This window comes from Neopelma chrysocephalum, unplaced genomic scaffold (genome assembly GCF_003984885.1).
Source record: "Neopelma chrysocephalum unplaced genomic scaffold, ASM398488v2 Primary Assembly neopelma1_65b, whole genome shotgun sequence".
Taxonomy (NCBI): domain Eukaryota; kingdom Metazoa; phylum Chordata; class Aves; order Passeriformes; family Pipridae; genus Neopelma; species Neopelma chrysocephalum.
The window spans coordinates 714473-734527 of record NW_020897723.1 but is presented as its reverse complement, the minus strand read 5'-3'; the positions used below and the strand labels follow the sequence as shown (position 1 = coordinate 734527).

The window sequence follows — 20055 nt, the reverse complement described above, 5'->3', positions numbered from 1 at the left end:
TTATTGCTTTGGTTATCTCCAGCACAAACCAAGAAGCCCACCAGGCAGGGATAGCAGGAAAAGGGAGATTCTCACAAACACCTGCCATGGCCAAGCTATCATACAAGAAGGGCATGGAAAAGTGCTGTCACTGGCTCTGGAAAACCCTCCTAGACAGTGGGGGAAAAGTCTGCAGCACTGGGAAGAGTGGGCTCATGGCATCAGCAAGGATAAGGGCTGGAAGGGTCTGAGCCTGTCCCGAGCACTGAATCCCACTCCTGGGGGGAGTGTAGGCATCTCCAGCACCAGGACACACTGTACAGTGGAGGTGTAACCTCTCCTGAAATGTAAGCCCACGGTAAGTCTGAAGATTGTGCTCACAGCTTCATTTCCTCACTCACGCAAATGCACAGGTTACACAGGGCTATGCCCAAAGTCAGTCTGGGAGACAGACCTGCACAGCAGCCCCTGCACCAGCCTGTCCCTGGGAGGTCACCACAGCCCCTCACCAACCAAACACGGTGGGATGATGAGCTCTTACACCCTTCCACGTGCAGCTGAAGGCCCAGACCTGACCCAGCCAGGGCACAGCTGCAGGTGGGGGGACACCCAGCATCCTGTCCTGCTTCTGGTCTGCCAACTGCTTCCTGTGTGAACTGCCAGCTTACAAACCCTGGTTGCTTCTGTAGCAGCAGTGACACTGTGTCACAGCTCTGCCCAGCTGCCTGCAAAGTCACTGCCAGCAACCCCCACACTGTCGGGACCAGGAGCGGGAGCTCGTACACCAACCCCCAAAGCCCTTCTCCAATCCAAGTGCTCCTTCCCTGGAGCCAAGGACACAACACATCACCTCCAGGAGCAAGCCTTGGCTTCCCCAGGTATGTCTGTCTTCACATGTCCCACATGGGCTGGAATAAAGGGACAGGGAATTGTGAAGGGAGATCACAAAGGACTCTTGCAGTGAAATAGGGGAACGTCAGGATGACTTTACTCAGTCCAACACTGGTAGCCAGGTGTGGCTGCCTAGGTCAGAGTTAAGTATAAGGTGAGTACACAGTGGTGCTTACCATCAACATCTTTCCAGTATCCTGGTTTAAATAAATAACCTCCTATGAGTTTTTTCAGGACCTCCCTGAGTTCATATCATCTTTTAGCCCCCACAGCATTCTCTGGCAAGGAGTCCCAGAGCTTAACTGTCTATAAAAAAACCCCCACTCCTTTTAGTGGACTGGCCCTTTTCACAGGAAAAATTAAGAAAGGACAGTGAGATCAAAAGGCAAATTAGTGAGAGCATAGCAAAAAAGGTAAGAAAAGGAAAGAGAAGAGCATAACATGCAAAGGAAAAAAATGGAGAAAAGCATTAGCTCAGAGGAGCACATAAGAGAGGGTGCAGTCTTATTCATAAATCAAACCTTAAATTTTCTAGCAGAAGTGACATAAATAGGGTAGAGAGCAAGAAGAGAAGCTCCTTCTGGTGTTCTTCACCCCCACTCTAAATTTCCAAGTACAAACAAAAAAACCTCACACCTTTTTAAAACACACCTTAGTATTTCTAAATTGTTCCCCGATTCGTCACTTGAATGGCTGCCCTTATTCTTTCTTAGACAATAAACCCTACTAGTCTCAAATATTTCTATAGATTTAGCTTGTCACCAAGCTAGCTGGTTTGGGCCAGAAACCAGATATAACCTATCCAAGTGTTTTATGATCCCCAGCACAGAACCCTTGTACTGACCACTCCAGGCTCCTGCTGCCTTCATCACCCCTCCATCAGCCAAGGCTGGGAGCTCTTTTCTTGGGCAGCAGAGGCAACACTTAATACATCTCATCCTATTCTCGCTAAACATGCCCAGTCACAGTAGGTGATGTATTTCCCAGATGAAGTACAATATCTGGTTGAACAGGGAACTTTCTGTCCCTTCCAGCACTTGCTCTGCAACTCAGCTCCTCCTTTGGTGCTTTTCCGAGTCTGAAGCTCTCCCTCTGCCATTCCTTCCATGCTGGCACATCCCCTGTGAATTTATTCCAAGATTTATTTCATATTGGCAGAAAATATTTATACCAAAACACGAGAAGTCTCTCATGTGTCTTGTGTCTAAGCATCTTAAGGCTCATCTACAAGGCAAATGGGCTTATACAGTGTCATACTATTACAAAGAAGTTATACATATGTAAATCCCCAGGCACTTTTCAAAAGTTCTCCCTTTTTCAGCCTCCTCTCACATCACAAAACTTCAGGCACAATTATGGGTAAGTTTGTTCATGTGCAACTTTGAGCCTTTTAAGGCTACAGAAATCCTCTGAAATATTTATGTGGCTCAAGTGTTACTCAGAACAATTAGTTCACTGTGTTTCCTCCCTGATCAACATTTTCAATAGGGGAAAACATTTCACATTGCAGAGATCTATAACCATGGAAATTTATGAGGCATACGTGTATTGGCAAAGAAAACAACCCAATCCTTTGAGGATATTTCATCTGCCAGTATTACAGCAAGATGCAGATGGCAGGGTGCAGAATCAGAAATCACTCATAAATAACTTGATCCTCACACTAGTACTGTGAGGCACCCACAGACCCCAGATGCCTTTCTACTAGGCCAGATTTATTGTCTGGCTATCTCAGCACACAGTCTCACTGCCTGTCACTTCCTATGCATATTTTTAAACATCCTAGTCTAATAACTCGAGTATATTTCAATTAGATCTCTCAGAAATCAATTAAATGAAAGGTTTGTGATTGAGACATCATTAGGAACCTGCATCAATATCAATTAATGACCAGAAGATATACAATTTACTGAAATAATTTAAGAAACAGAAAATGCTCTGTTATCTGACTCAAGAGTGAAGAAAATTCTTGCTTTCTGCTAAGCAACAAAGAAACGCTCTTGAATTCCATTAAGGCCTCCTCCTGTTCTATCCTGTCCCACAGTTTCCTACCTGCATCCTACTTCCCAGGCTCCAACAGCACAAATTCTCCCCACACGAGCAGCTGCGCCCACAATACAACCCACAATAAAACCTTTCTACCACAGGAAAGTTTTAAAACTACATTCTACCTGCATGAAAGGTTAGCAATGGGCATCATCATTCCAGTGAAGATGGCTTGACAAAATGCATATTCAGCCTGTGCTAACTGACAGGCATAGAAATGCACATTCCATTAAAATGAAACAAAAGGGAGCATTTTTATACACACACACACACACACACAGATGGGATGACAGACCAAAATTTTAATGGAGAAAGTTCATATATTTATATGCTTAAAGATCAGTGGTCCATTTAACAATTGCATTTCTGTTTTTCTCCTTCTCTCCCCAGTCTCCCTCTACACAATTTACAGTATATCTCACCATGCATTACACAAGGTCATGCTTGTGACCCTAAGACCCCTCTCAGTGTCCTCATTTCCTCAGCTGTAAAGCAAAGATAACCTCCTTTGCAGCAGCAGGGTGAGGACCAGCTGTGTCCACAGCTCTGGGTACAAACCCTGAGTGAGCTGCAGAGGTTCATCAGGCTGACAAACCTGCCTGGGTTCCCTGCTCAAATCCAGCAGCAAGCAGGAGGCAGCACACCCACTGACAACGTGCCTGGCCCCAAACCAAAACACCTCCCTGCAAGCAGTTCATTGTGCTTTTAGTGAAAAGGAGACCGAGGCAAAGGGATCTTCACACTCCGTCATGAACTCTGCTCACAAGCAAAAGCCACAATCAGTCTCCACCAGGAGGCAAGTGCTCCATCAACACTAAAACTAATGGTCAGTTCGGGACTCTCAAACTGAAATTGCCTTTATTTGTTTAACTAAAGTCCATAGGATATGAACTATATAAATATACACATTGCACAGATCTGGGTTTTCTTATGCAACCAAACTACCTGCAGAACATAAGCAAACATATACAACCAAACTGCTTGGCACAGCAGAAAATGTTGCCAATTTACCTTACAGACCTCTCCTCAGCTCAGTCCTGGCAGCACAACTATCCCCACTGTGAGCTGCTGTTTTAGGGATCTGTGGGTCTCCTGCACTGATGAACAGGTAGTTCCTATATGGGTAACCAAACCTGTGATACACCCACAGCACACCCCACACCCTCCAGAGCTGCTTCGGGAACAGGAGCCTCTCTGATAAACACAAATCCTCTCAGTCATGTCCTCTCAGATGGCAGTTTGGAAAATATCACCAATTATACGCTCGAGATTTTCAGGAGAAAAATTCTTAGTCTCAGAAACGCTCACAATACCCACAGTCCAGCAAATCCACTGCAGGCAACGCATCGTTCGCAGCCGACTAATGGGAAAATGGACCTACAGGGAGTTTAACTGCTTTCCCTGATTATCATGTGTGCACAAACTAGTCTTTCTTGCTCAGCACATCCACTCTGCGTTCACAGCCAGTCAAATGGCAAAAGGAGTCATATTGTGTTCCAGTGCCTGCAAAAACCGCAGCGCCAGCACAGGCACGTGTGCGGGGCTTGATTCCGTGCCTACTTACACGTCAACAAAACTATTTACTGCGCTGTGATTTCCAGAGCCACGGCTCCAGTGATGTGCTGGGAGGGCACGGAACAGGACAGAGCTGTCCAGAATCACAGACGCTGTTGCTGTTATTTATGTCTGCTGTGCTAAGTGCTCAAAAACCAACACAGACCAAAGCAAGGGAACAGGCAACTCAAGCTTTTCAGGGAAGGTAGAAATCAGATGTTACAGTAAAAAAAAAAAAGCAGGCAAGACTTGAGGCATGTCTGTTCTTCAGGTTTAAAAATAAATATCCCTATAGAAGCACATGTTTAATGGAAGATTGTACTACGCATTGTGTTAGAGCGGTCACAGCTCCAAAGAGCTGTATCTACTTCAGCTGCAAACACGGAGGGAATGGGACACATAGGCAGAGCAAACACCACGCACAGGAATGGCAGTGAGTGCCTTTATGAAAGATTATTTTCATTCATTTTACCTCTTTGGCCACATGACCTTATGAGGCTGGAAAAGACCCACTAGCAAGAGAAATTTGAGATCAGTGAGAAAACAAAGGCAAGGAAATGTGTACCAGTGTTTTGTGGGAAACCTGGTGTTACACACCTAAGAATCCTCAGGTAAGGCTGCATGTTTGCCTGCCTCAGGAACAAGCCCTAAGTCCAGAACAAGTCGTGCCATGGCACTAGGAGACCAGAGGCAGGCATGTCTGGTGGGTTCACCCTGGTGTAGGTGGCCAGGAGATCTGAGGCTACACAGCTCCACATCAGTGGGGTACCAGAGAGAGAGCTCCTCCTCAGGAGCTGTGCCAGGGAACAGGCAACCCAGCCACGCTAAAATGTTTAAGAACAAATTTGATTAGGATCCCAGATCCCAACTCTACCAGTCTAGTCCAGCAAAACCCCTTTCCCCCTACGGGGCTGTGATAAATGCCAAGCCAGCTCTGCACTACCTTTTTGTCTTCTTTTATTCCTCTGGGAGGATTTCTAGATGTGGTTTGTCTACCAGAAAAGCCTGAGAGATGGAAGAGTGGGAAAGGTGAGCATGTGAAAAACTGACTGTGCAGGCAGCAGTATGATGACACCGTGACCATGGGACGCTGCTGGCAGAGCCTGGGCAGCAGCTCTGCCAGGTTCAGCCTGGCCTGGGTCCAGCAGTGAGTTTCTGTCCTGAAGTCCCTGCTGCTGTGGGTAAAAGACACTGCAGTGCATCACACATCCCCAGGGAGAGAGAGCTTTTTTGTCTAAGCCTGGTATTGGGGAAAAGAAAAAGTCAATTTCAAAAAATAATGTATCAGAAGACAGTGGAGCTGCACAAATATATAGGTATATAAAGGTATGCTCTCTACTCTGGAACTTGTATTCTAAACATTGGTGAGAATAATTTTTAGGATACAGTTCCTGGGATAGGGGAAAACTGCCCTTCTGCATAGAAAAAAAGAACACATTTATTCAGAAACTGAGACCTGTGTAAGACCACTTTTCAAACATTTTCTGTAACACCATAAAGCAGAAAGTTAATACAAATATTCACTCTATTTCATCTCTTCCCTACCAGTAAAATGAAAAACCCACCACTTGAATTAGCTCGAAATAACTATGAAAACTCCTCCTACCAGTCTCCATCACTAAGAAGCTCCGTGAAAAGGCTATCACCACATTTCATAATTCCCATTGCTCAATTTTCCCCAAATATTGGAGATCCAAATCTTTACAGCTGAGCATATTTTGCCTTTCCTGGCTGCTGTCAGCAGAGCTCCTGGTCTGGACAAGCCACTGCACAGACAGGCATTGCCTTGCTGAGCTGGGTGAAAAGATCCAAATGATGTATTTACACCCCAGTAACGGGTATATATTTTGTAAACAGGAAATTCTTTTACGTTTCTCTTTGGCAGTTTCATTTACCCTTTAAAGTCATTGTCAAGAAGTTGCAATCGTGACAGTGATTTATTTTAATCAAGCAACTTATGTAACTGAAAACAAGCAAATGTCTTTGAGCAGCCTTCTGAAATCATATCATGATGGGAAAGCCACCAAACAGTAACCACTGAGGAGGCAGGAGCTCATAAAACAATATATCCATATTGCCAGAGGGCCTCGATCAGCGTGACTGGCAGTGCAATGTAAACAAACCAAACATGAACCGTGTACTGACACAGAAAGAAAATTCCTCCCCAACTGGACAGGCAAGATTAAATGTTTATTTCCTGGACACAGGTCACTCTGTCTGGACACTCTCTTAAGTAGCAAGTGGCAAAATATTTGAAACCTTGGGAAAAGCAGTGCTCCTGGAACTGTTTTAAGATGCCGAGCTGGGCCTGAAGGAATACAACGTGACTCCCACAGCAGAGCTGCCACGACAGAATACACTATCCATCCCACCCTGCCCAAAACCAGCAGTGGGAAGGCAAGGTGAACATCAGATGTTGAATTGGCTACAAACCTCCTTATTGGAAGCAGAGGTTTGCGCTCTAATTCTCAGAAATTTTATATTTTGTTTTTACTGTTAGCCATCAAAATCTGCGGTTGCAGCAGGCAGCTGTCCCCCTACACCAACTGGCAGCCTGTCCTCCACCACGGGACAAACACACCACCACTGGTGGGACCTGCAGCACGCTACAGGTGGCTGAGCAGGACAGAGACCCACTGCTACAGGCTCCTCGGAGTAGCACCAAAATGTTCTTTGCTTTCCTTCTTGGGATCAGCCTTAGCTGTTAATGCCCCACCAGTTCCCAAGTCATATGCTGCTCATGAGGCATGGCAAAGGACCAGCATGGTTTAATATTAAAGAGAAACTATCAGGTCAGGGTTCTCCATTTTCCTTTGTCCCACACAAAGCAGTCTGTGATCAGATCAGGCACAGAGCCATCGGGGTGAGGAACACGGCCCTGCAACATGGCTGCACAGGCTCACTTGCTTCTTCCAGAAAACAGTAATAGAGCCCCTCCCTGCAGCTGAAACCCCCCCCAGGGATTCGACTGCAGGTTGATTTGTTTTCTCTGTGCCTTCATCCCTCCACTATCTGATCACCTTCCAAAGGGAAGCTGCAGCTCAACCCCAGGTTTACCTTCCCAGACCTCAATGCCAGGTGAGATGTGTGGTCACAGGCCACCAAGTGATTATTGCCCAAACAACCTGGCAAAAGCCAAATACATAATTGCTGTCCTTGAAACATCCTAGTATTTAAACCTCTGTTGAGACCTTCACCCTATCTCCAGCTCCTCCCTGCAGAAATACAGAATTCCAGGGAAGTGGAGCCTGACACTCGGACCATGGATGACGAGTCAAAAACTTAATGTTCGTTTCTTTTAGACTACTATTCAGTTTCAAAATTGCATAAATAATGCAAGAACCTCTTAATGCGAGTGTCATTACCCCCAAGATAATAATTATTTTAAAAGCATTTCCTAGGTTATTTCGTTATATACCTACATTTGAAATCGACCCAATGAAAAGAGCTGCTGTGCAAACCAACGGCGAATAACAAACCAGCAAACCTCCGAAATCAATCGGTAGGATTGTAGCATCGGAGGAACCACACAAATGACGCTGCTTTAACTGGAGTGGGAGGGGTTTTCCGGTTTTCCAGGCTGTTGAAGCCCCGTCCATTAGCGGGAGGTCAGGCTCCGGGGCAGCACCCACCCGGAGGCCCCACAGCCAAGCCTGAGTAGATGCGACTTGACTCGCGTGGTATTTTACAGCTTCCCTCAGGGACGGCAAACAACAGAAACACCACTTTACCGTACTCCACATGCCCCAAAAATGACAGAAACGACAGCTAAGAGAGTGTCGTTCTGCACAGTGAAGGGACAAAGGAAGCCTCAGTTCAGATCCTCTCCCGCCCGCCACCAAGGCGGGGATGGTGCTCCGAGGTGCCACTTCATGACAGGGGGGGGTCCCATCCCTGCACCTTCTGTTCCTGTCTTTTTTTCTTAGCAACTAGCTGAGGGGGGGGAGGAAGCAAAATCTTCCCACAAAATCTCGCTTCTGCTTGTTTACAAAATCCAGGAGGCAGCTGTTTATTCTCAGAAAGGGGAGGCTGCAAGAAGCGATGCTCCAACAAGAGAGAGCTCAACGCCGCGTGTGCAGCCCTGTGTGTGCTCCCTGCTCTGACACCACTCGCTGCCTCCCTCGGTGCTCTTCCTGGTACCATGGGCTGCATCACGCACGGTGCAGCCGCACACGTCATGAAAAAGGAGAACAGGCACGAAGGCAAATCCTGAAAGCGCTCCCCGGCCAGCCGAGGTCTGCCCAGAGGAACTCAATTGCAGAACCGAGAGCAGAGAGCAGCGCACGGCAGGCGCTGCCTCACCCGGGCTGAGTGACCCCCGCAGCCCCCCGAGAGCACCCGGGCAGGCGGCGGGGAGCGGAAACGAGCGATCAGTGAGGGAGGAGGAGGAAATGAAGATCACTGATCTGTCCAAGGGACTGCCTGGGACGTGAGGAAAAGACAGTATGAAAATGAGAGGAGGCAGAACAACTGCCTCTACCCTGCCCTGAGAGAAAAGGCAGAGCAGTTAGTCAGATGAACGCTGTTTTTCATTTTATCTGAACTATACTGGGGAGTGACACATCATGCTAAACACCTCCTTTCTCTACAGTGTTTCAGCTGTTTCTTTTTGTTTAGCTCTCCGTATCAACCTGTTGCAAAAAAAGCAGGATTTGAGTTTCTAAAACTGTTGTGCAGAAAGAAAAACAAACACTTCAATCTTTTCTTTCCTCTTCAAAGGCTGCCACCCCTCTGATGTGCAGAGTGCTGTTCCCAGCCCACTGCCCACTGGCCCCCAAAGGAAGTTCCCAGCCCCAGGAAGGGATGCAATCCCCACTCATCACTCCCCTTGATGGGGTTTGCACTTTTCAAGCTCAATTCCTCTTCTTACTCTCTGTCAGAAACCTTCCAGATGAGGGATAGATTAACCACCAACATTCAAGTATTTATCAACATATACTTGAACAGTTACAATCTCATTAAATTTTACTAATCAAGTCTCTTTCCAAGTTTCAAGCAGTTACTATCAATCTCTGCTGAGACTACTCCATACTCAGTGATCCAAAAATGGTTCCTGATAGAAACTTGAGACAAAAGCAGTCAAAAAGGTGCAACCAGTAACAGCTTTCACGCTGAAGACACCCCAGCCACAACCAGCAGGCCCCAACTGCTTCTGCACCCCACATCCTGCTTGGGATGAAATGGAAGCAGGGGAAGGATTTCTTTACTTCTGCCACTGCCAGGCTTAGCACCGAGAACAACCTTGGCCACAGCCTGCTGGTCGTATCACTGAGAAAGAACTCCCCTCACTACATTTCATCCATATTTTGTGTAGTGCACAAACACGGTCTGGCAGTTTGTTGTAAGGCAGCTCTACCTGCAGTAAATACATCCATGTTCGTGGTGTGTTTCGTTCTCAGGTATATATAAAGCCTGGATTTATATTTATTTAGACAGCACTACCCAAAAGGCAACAGTCACAAGAGAAGACAGAATCCAGCATTACCTGGCCTTATCTGGCTACTTTCACATTACTTGTACGTAAATATTTCTGTGCTTACAAACATGTAAACACCATGCCAGTCAAAATATTTACAACCATGGGCAAACCGCAGTGACAGAAGCTCAGAGCAGTGCAGAGGGTAGTTGTAGCCAGAAGCAGGTGCCCAGAACATGGGAGGACAGGGAAGCAGCACAACCAAACACTTGGTTCTGTGTTCCATGGGTGTCACGACATGCACAAGGCCCTGGGATGAGCTCCACCCTCAGCTCTGCCCCTGCAAAGGGCCACTTTAAGAAGCATGTTTTCTCTCCTTTTATACCTCACATAGCATGTAAAAATATACCTATTGCCAGAGAACAGGCTCATCTTTCCTACAGTTTCTTTGGCACACGTAACTTTTTTTCTGTAAACACACAAAGTCTTTATACATGCTTTTTCTTTTTTAAACATCCTTACATGTTAGTTAAGCCTTCTTAGACTTAATGGAGATACTAAGATGTACTTGTAAAAGTCCAAGCCCTCTGCAGCTACACACACAGGCCTTTCTATCTTCCATTAATAATCAACAGAAGGAAAGAAATTATGTTTGCTGAACATAATAATCAGAAGGTAAACATTAAGAACAGCAATCAAAAAACCTCGATCAACCTCACAAAAAAATAATTATCAGGAGGGTCACGTCAAAGCAGCCTTAAAGTTTTCTCAGACTCTCCCTGAGATCAAATTTAGCACCACAGAAGGTTTTGCAAACATTTCTTAGAAGTAGCTCAGCAGTTCCAGCAAAAACAGAGTCATAAAAGAACTTCAAATGCACTCCCTAAAAGCCAAATCCAGAGGCACAGATCCAAAAATCACCCTCAGAGGCGTCTCTACAAGGGCAAGAAGTGACATGCACACACATCTGACACGCAGAGAGAACATGAAATAAGGGTTCCTTTCCCCAGTTTTACTGCTCAGAGGTGCTGACTGTAAGAGCGAACAGCTCATGCCACAGCAACAGACGCTGTGAGTTCTAAAGGGTCCCTCTAAGCAACCAGTGCTTAGACCTTTTTCCTCCCAGTGCGAGAAAGCTTCTTATTTAGCGTGCTTTGTCTTGCTCGTCATTTACGAAATAGGCGATTCCGAGAGTAACAACGGCACATCCACAGTTCCGAAGCGCAACAAAAAACCCCACAAAAGTGTTAAGGGGGGGGAAAAAAAGGGTAGAGTGGAGGGAAGAAAAGAAAAGAAAAGGAAAGGAAAGAAAAGAAAAGCAAACTAACCCTAATGTCTAAAGCGAAATAAATCCACCGCAGCTCAGGAGACGAAAGCAGCGCCGGGCGCTCCCGGCGCGCTCCCCGAGCCGGGCGCTCCGGCGGCGCGGAGCCCAAGGACCCTCCGTCGCTGCTCGCCCCCCGGGGAAGAGCAGCTCGCCCCCGGCCCCGCTCACCTGGTCCGTCCGGGCTGGCGCTGGCCCCGCGCAGGGCCGGGCTGTGTCTGCGCTGGCCCGGCCCCGCCGCTCCCCGCCCCGGCTGTAACGCGGGTGGGCCGGGCGGCCGCCCCGCTCCGCCCCGACCGGACCGGGCTCACCTGGCCCGGCCGACAGCGCCCCGGCCTGGGGCGTTTAACGAGCCCGGGGGATGCGCTGCCTGATCGCCGCTTCCACTCCCCCCGCTCGCAGTCCCGGCCCCGAGACGGTTCTGTCCAAAAATAAAACCACAATAAAGCGAAGTGGAGATGGTGTTAAAAGAAAGGGATGACGCGGCCAGAGGGCTCAGTGAAATGGAGAGAGCTCTGCAGTTATAGAAGAATAATCCTGGTGAACTTTCCCCGAATTTTGCAGTGGGGATGAGGGACAGAGCTGTGGTGAGCGCTGCTGAGAAAGCCCACACATGTGCTCTGTAGTAGCATGAGCTGGGTGTTGTTCATGCGTGTTCATGCATGTCCTGCGTGAACCAGAGCTGTCACACAGGGCCTGAAGTGGCAGCTGCAGCAGCGCCACTGATGAGACAGTCCGGGACAGTGATGAGGGCAGGCTCTCAGTAAATGGTCACAGACTACAGGAACACAAGAATCACTGACAGATCTTAGGGCAGAGAGAAGGGAAAGCACTACATGAGCACTACATCCAGCCACCAGAGTTTTAGCAATGCTTTCATCTGCACACAATCTTCCTAGCTGATAATAAACCACAGCATTCTGGAAGGTGGTTTTACAAAGAGAGCTTAGGCACTGAATTCTTTCCAGTACTTTTCCACTTAAAGGTACCAGAAAAGCATGTCCTGATGTCTTTACAAAGGTAAGGTTTATAGCAGACAGAAATATATGCTCTTTTAGCCAGCCATTATCATATAAGAAACAGCAGTGTGCAAATTGTGGTAAAACTGCCACACACAGATTTTAGCAGGGCTTTTTTTTTTCCATGAGGAAAATTAAACAGAAGTCCTAAAACACAGTGTGTTTGATCTGAGAACAGGGCATTTAGAAGAGGTCTCAGAATATGCAGCAACCAGCAACCAGCTATCTGTGTCAATCACATGGTTGTCTTCCAAAGTATCTTACCTCTCCATCCAGTTCTGTTCCACACAAGATCTTACCCCTGGGTAAGATACAGTTACAGGACTGACGACTTCTCTTGCTTAAAATATTAATTAGAGCTAAAATTAAACATTTATTCCTGGAAATCTTTTCTCTTTTGCTTTGTGTGGCAAAACTGCTTTTTTTTGAGGTGGAGGAGGATGAAGGGAAAGCACTACATAAGCAAGAACTGTTCAGAGCAGTCTCCCCAGTCACACAGCCTGGGATTACAGCTGTGCTTTCCTCAAAGGTTCAGCACTTGTGAGTCATCCCTCTTCTTTTCCCCTCTCCCTCTTCTTCCCAAGCAGAAAAGCACAGCCCATGGGAGATACATGACAATGGATGTCCACAGCCATGAGGCTGGTTTTTAATACAAGATGGTGAGCTTGAGGGACCCTCCATGTGAGAGTGTGTTCCCCCAGCCACCACAGCTGGGAAGCGTGATTTTGCCTGTTGCTTTTTTCACCAGCTGCCAGAGATGGGAGAGGCTCCAGCTTCCCCCTGAACTCCCAAGTTGTCTCCCTCCCCTCTTCCTCTCTCTCAGTACAATTACTAACGATCAGTTAATCATTTCCAGCCCACGTGCCTACCTTGCTCTCCCTGTCCCTGGTGTGGGGTGGCCGTCAGCAGTGCAGCTCCTTCCCGGGATGCAGGCAGGGCTGGGAACCTCCCCAGAGGACAATGCTGTTGGGTTGGGCCAGCAAGGGGCACCTCGCAGTTAGGAGGAGGGCAGGAGGTGGTCCAGAGCTGCAGGGCTCACCTGCCTCTCTCCTTTCCTCCTGGATGGTCCCCTGCTTACTCAGACACAGCTCTGGGCTGTTGCTGGGACTGAACACTCCCCTCAGCAGTCCTGAAAGGGAAAAAAACCAGAAGGATTTCTTGATAGCATCATTATACCACTTTTCATTCATTTAAAGTATTCAAAGTGCAATTACTTACACAATTTGAGTGAAGGAAATGAGTGTGTAGGGGGAAAATGTATCAGTTAATGTGATTCATTAGTAATAGTGGGTGATATTCGTCCCTGCACAGCAGCAAGGATGAGGTGGCTTGAACAGATCTCAGATAATTAGTGGGTGCTGATAGTAGATATAGGGCAAATACTGCCCACCTCTATTAGAAAGGCATGATTTAGTCTAGGACAGCTCCACACATCCAGAAAGGCAATCCAGTTCTGGATTCGGGACTGTTTTTAGTACCTAGTTAATCTAAAAGGTATGGTTGGCACAAGCACAAAGAGTGTAGGCTGGACATGAATGAATTGTGCCTGGAAGTTAGAAGCAGGTTCTTAAAGATTAGAGCAATCAGGCTGTAGCAGAGAATAATAGGAGGAAAAATACCCTTAACTCCTGAATATGTTGCATACTAAGTATGCTTCAGTCCAGAGTGCTCTATTGTACTTGATGTTCTCATATCCAGTGGCACTGCTGACTGGAAATGGAGCAATGCAACACCAGTGTGCCAAACCAAAAGAGTGTGATCTGCCTTTCACTTAAAGCTGTTTACTATATAATGGGATACACTCACTCTGTTTTACAAGATCAATTTTTTTTCATACCAGGCTTCTGACAAGTTGTTGTGCGCTCTCACTATCTTAATCATGAGTAATTTTGAATCATGCTTCAGATGAGATCTGTTCAGTTTGCAAGGCGTAGGAACGGAGGACATCTCTGCTGTTCTCAGATAAATCTTAGCAGCAAGACCCAGGGAAAAAAATGGTCATAAAGGAATGAATTTCACTCTGTGGTTAGGGCTTAGAATTCAGTTTATGCTAACTAAATGTAAAAATAACCTCGCAAACACTTTACAGAGATTTGAAATAATAAAAACAAAGCCCCAAATTGCCATATAGTCATCAATAACACAGAGTGCTAAAAGTAGCACTGACACAACCTTCTCAACAAGAACTTAGTCAAACATCTTTCCACCTTTCTCTTGGGGGAGGATTTAGCCCCCAGACTTAGTTATCAAATCCAGAGCACTCTTAACAGCAGGGTGAGAAACTAGTTCCGGAGCCTCACAGCCAGACTTGGGACACTATGTCATGGACAACAAGTAGGTCACCTCCAGGTTGTAATCAACTCCCATTTTGTACTCCCGGAAGGTGTAGCAAAATCCTACCAAACAGGTATTGCTTAACTCCTAATTTGGCTAGTTGGCTATTTCATTTGGCTACTGAAGCAGTGAAAGCTTTCATGAGCTTGCCTTTACCAGGTATATCTTCTTATTTTCCTTCTTCTTTTTCTTACATTAATGCAGTTCCAGGTTCTTTATCAGGAAGCAAGGGACTTCATGCCAGTGCAGAAGTCACCAGTGAACAGCTTGGCAGGAGGAACACTCCATCTAGTCACTGCAGATTATTTTTCCCTCTTGCCTAAAATGTTTTCAGGTTCCACTCCTTCTGAAGAAAGATTTATGTTTATCATGAGCAGAGGAATCTTTTAATGCATGAAATCAGACAGAAGCTACACAGCTACCACAGGTTTTGAGGTCAGTCATGTTGTCTCTCCATTGGTCCCGATGCAATCTCCTAATACTCAGCTCTCAAAGCTGATTTTTCAGATCACTTGTCTTCACAGTCAAAAGGATAAGTTTTTTTACTTCAGGAAAAATAACATATATAGATTGTGCTCAAGTAGAAACACAGAAAAGCTGAGCTTTTCAGCAAGGTAATCTCCAGGGAAATTGGGGTGGTTTAAGACCATATGTCTTGTCTTCTTGGTACTTTACTTCATATGCAATAGGCTTCGTTATAGCCCAGACCCATTCTACAGGAAAACAAGGCCTTAGAGAAAAACTGTTTCTCTATCATTTGTCTCTATTATTTTGTAAGTACTGACTACCTGTCATAAATAAAATATTGTGCCCTGTTCCCTCTTCAGTTGGAATCTTCTATCCCTTACTCCTGTTGTTTGTATTTACTCTCGATCATTATCTCCAGTTGCCTGACTGACCACTCTGCTCCAGACACTCACATCCTGACACCACCTCAGCCTCTGCCCTCCCTGAAAGCTTCACCTTTCCTTCCAGTTGATCCCTGGCAGACTCAGCATTCCACTCACAATCAGGCCTGTTTGCTGTCAAGAAGCTTCATTTCCCTCCTTTAGTGGGACCCACAGGTGAGCTCCTGCCAAGTTTTGCATTATTCATGCTGGAGGGTCAGGCCAGGAACTGATAGGCAAAGGGCATTAACATTTGAAGACAAGATGCAGCATTGCAGCTGAAGTTTCCTTTTTAAGCACAGAGTGTTACCAAGAGGTTAATCTACAAGTGCAATGCATAAAGCAATCACAAGCACTGCAGAGCAGTGATCCTTCCAAGTATACAAACCACAGACACTAACACACTGTGCCTCACTAGTACATGGCACTGAACTAGGAAACTACTTTTTGGAATACCAAATATAAAAGCAGCTGCTCAACAAACAAACCTTTTTACAGGTTTCCAACTTTAAATTGGAACAAAGATCAAACTGACTCGTATTTTACTAGTTCTGACAGATGTCATGATCAAAAGATGGCAACAGGTTAACCAGTCAGACTGGTAAGGCACTCTTTGACAAAAGTGCATGTATGTCATGTGTTACCTGTAGTCATTTAAATACATTTGTTTTACCACACACTGGATGATAATGTTCATAATTCACAATGATGAATAATGATGATAACGATCACATAATTCATAATGATGACATGCTGATAGCTAATTATAGCCAAAAAAAAATAAAAAGAAAGAAAGAAAATGGAAGCGATGCTCAAATGAACACACAGGAAAATCTTTATTGTGAAAAAGAGCCTGCAAAACAATCCTCACACACACATGTGGGCTGGGTTGTTGTTATGACCTGCCTTGATAGATGGCAATTACCTGGAGGAAAACCAGCAACACCGAGTGTGTAGCATCCCTTGAATGCTACAGCTGCAGCTGTCAGGAGCTGAATACAAAGGCAGGGAATTTTCATGGACAGTTTATGGTAAGATGTTTCTTCTTCCCTCACTGCCCATCTTCAGATTATGCACCATTCTCCTCTTTTCCCAGTTTGTCTATTTTGTTTAGGCCCCAAACTGCACACAGAGGTCATGTCTGAGCTTAAACTTTACATCTTGCAAAGAGCCCTGTTCATTATCAGTTGATTCTTTGTCACAGCTCTGATTAAACTGGTACAAATGTCTTTTCATCCCTTTTGGTAAAAGACTGGCTCATACCAGCAGTGTGAATTGACTGGACAGCTAGATTCTCCCAAAACACTTGTAAATGCAACATCCTCCACAGCAAGAAAAAAAATCAACAATTGGATTCTTTTTTTTTCTTGAAAAAAGGATTAATTAAAAACTCCCATGGTGCTAGAACTATTAAATGAATGAAAACAGAGACGGAAAAGATTATGATGGAGGGAGATCAGTACAAGGCTCCAATGTCCTGGCATCTAGAGGATTCTGTGCACTCCTTTATCCAGAAGTTTGGAGCAGAAACTGCAGTCACAGTCTGTGTAACAAGATGCTATTTCCTGTGTTTGTAATCAGTGTGATATATGAGTTAGAATATTTGTGTTTGTTTCATTTTAGGCAATGATCCCATGAGCATATTCACTCCCACACCAGGCAGAGAGAAATGCATTCTCCCAGCTACATTTCTTGATGTATGATTACTTGTTTCAATCTACAAGACACAATTAAAGGCACATTTTCTGTCTTCTTTTTCCCTTAAAAACCACTGGACATTAAATCTTATGTAGACATTACTTCAAGTCTTCTGAAAACCGACAATGGCAAGTTAAATATGGCAAAACAAGGGTGTTTTCACAGGCTGGCAAGCCTGCCACTCTTGAAAGCTTACCAGGTTTAAATATTTAATGATCAGACATGGCATTCATCCTCCTAATCAATTCTTTTTTTTTAGATACAAGTCTGAAGAGTCTCAGAAAGCTCAATCAGGCAGTACTGGAAACCTGTAGAGGCTTCTCACACCAAGCAGTCAATAGCTACACTTGCTAGGAAATGAATAGGGGAGGCAGAATTCTCTGCCCTGTTCCATTAGAGGCACATTGAAGCCATAAAAAGGGCAGATTGCCTTGAGATAAATTGGCTTTTATAAGGCCTTTTCTTTATATCCTTCATGTTGGTGGAATTTTTTTTTGCTTAGAATTAAATGAAATGGAAACTTTTACAAAGTTGAAATAAGGAAAATTCACTCTGGGAAGGCAGTGGGCAACGTAAGTCCCACACATGCAGAAGAACATCTGAGAGATGTCTGCTCACAGACCTGGCACAAACCATGAATGTCAGCCTGGAATTGGGCTGGGCCAGGCAGGGGATTACATTTGTTTCAGAAACACATGGAATATGTATGGGCTGATGGAATTTAAGAAATTAAAGTGACGGGAAGTCAGAAAAGAGTGTCTGAAGTGAAAAGAACTTAGGTACTTTCAGCCAAATGCTCCTCCTTCTCTCACTGGGGTTCCTAGCCCTCCCTCCCTTCAGGAGCCAAATATTTATCCCATTCCTTTCTGCAAAACAATAGCCAGAGAAGGACTGGTGCTTTCCCCCTTATTTAGTAGCTGATGGGTCAGGACACTCAAGCTGAATGTGGGAACTTCCAGCTCAGGCAATTCTCAGGGGAGACAAGACTTCTTCAGTGTCTCTCAGCTTGTCTCTGTTGGCCCAAATGTACAAGTCATCTGAGGAGGGTCTTGAGTACTGGACTCTCCTCATCCAGAAGATTCCCCTCATCAGTAGATGATACTGTCATTCCTTCACAACTGGTTTAAGAAAATTTGGACTATTCTTAGCAAAAAGACTTGCATCAACTGAGAGCTTCAAGACTGAAGACCACAGAGATCCACAAGAGACAGACATTCCAGATGTGGACTCAAATCAATTCAGATGGAAGAAAGGACTAAACCCCACTTCCCCCAGATCTTTGGTGAAGTGTTGAGTTTTATGACATCTCTCACTACAGGGAATAATTTCTAGGAAATTATTTTCCTCTAACTGAAGCCAAAAATAAATGCCTGTTGTTTCCCAAGGAAGCCCAAGCAAGGTGCATAATGCATTCAGCACCTAGAGAAAAAAATGTGTGAGGCTGGCAAAGTTAACAGATAATAGTTCTCTTTACCCTGGCATTTCTCTTACAGCCCCATGGATAGAAGTTTAACTGTGAGAGTTCATTAGCACAGCTTTCCTTTGGGCCCAGGGTTTTATACTCTCCATTTGATACTTAGATGGTGGTGCATCATGAATACTTATGTCTAAGCAGCAGAAATCAAAATTGGTTTGAAAGAGATTTAGTGATAATTCTAGTTTGCAGGAAGAGGGGAATGTTGTGTACAAATATAAAAATCTCTCCTTGCAGAACAACAGGATTGATCTGGCTTATTAAACACACCCAATAAAGAGTGGTGCTGTTGGTTTTTTTAAGTGCAACTTGTCCTTATGAAAGAAGCTTGTTTATGCTTTCCACAATGTTCACAGGTTCTTTTTATGGCACTTCATATTTCTCTGCTGCACAACTGAAGAGAGACTAGGAAAAAATGTAGCTGTGCTTTATTTTGAAGTGCTGTACAGTAATGACTATGGTACAGTCCTTTGGGTTAAGTCCAGGAGAGTGACAATGGATGGCATCTTGCCAAGAGGTGAATAGGATGAGCTGATAAAGGCAAACATGTTTAAATATCATTGTACTCAGAGAGTACTTTTTTAGAAAGGAGGTATTAGTGTATTGGGATGGAAAAGGCATGGGGACATTAGCAGTCATTTTCTTGTATAACTGCTTAATTCTCCATTTAAACTGCTGCTGCCCCCACCTCGGAGGAAATCCTTCCAAACATACAAAGGGAGTCCCAGTACAACAAACCAGGTAAGCCTGTAAGTCAATATTTAGTTGAATGCACTGTGTGGGTACAGATGTGCTCATTCTCCATTTTATATCTACAGAAACATTCACATAAGGTACAGGAAAACATAAACAATCCTTGATGCAAAAAGTTCAATGTGCTTTCTGCAAGTCTATGTACAAGATAAGACCAAATGCTGACAAAGAACCTGATAATTAGAGAAATGAATAAAAACTGTTCATCTAATTTTGAATCTTCATTAGGAGCTCAAATATCAGAAAAAAAAATCAGAAAAAATGTATGTGTAGAGGGAGCCAAGGACAAGTCAAAATCTCTGTGCAAATTTGAAGGATAAAGGGAGTAAATGTTGCATTAAGTAAAAAGGCAAACAAGATTTAAAATTTTCAGGCAGTGCCATGTCCATTAGATGAATGTGTATTGAGGCTCTCCATATCATTCTGGGGGAAGGATCTCTAACAATTCCGAGGGTTCTGTAGCTCCTGCAGGAAATTAATCAGTGACTTGAACTGGTGTCTTCAAACTTACTAAACTTCGCTGTGGTAACGCGACCTTGTTTGTGCAGAAGCAGCACCAATGATCAACTAGAATATTTTGCAGCAGAGTGGGCTGGTTACACTTATTCTGGGCTCTGATTTTAGCCAGGAAGGCCCTGTGATGATGTCAGACATACCACATTTCCCAACAATGACCCTGC

The 20055-nt window shown here is 45.0% G+C and overlaps 1 protein-coding gene across 2 annotated transcripts in view; it reads right to left on the bottom strand.

Annotated features, from left to right (window-relative positions):
• Window positions 1-13282, bottom strand: part of CARHSP1 (calcium regulated heat stable protein 1) — a 38134-nt gene extending 24852 nt beyond the window's left edge. The window contains exon 1 of one of the 2 annotated variants that reach the window (XM_027684051.1): window positions 13099-13282. The gene's annotated coding sequence lies outside the window, so the exon portion shown is untranslated. Of the gene's footprint in view, window positions 1-11381; window positions 11438-13098 lie in introns of those variants that run through there. The other variant, XM_027684050.1, reaches the window with a different exon arrangement.
• Between the last annotated feature and the right edge of the window lie 6773 nt (window positions 13283-20055).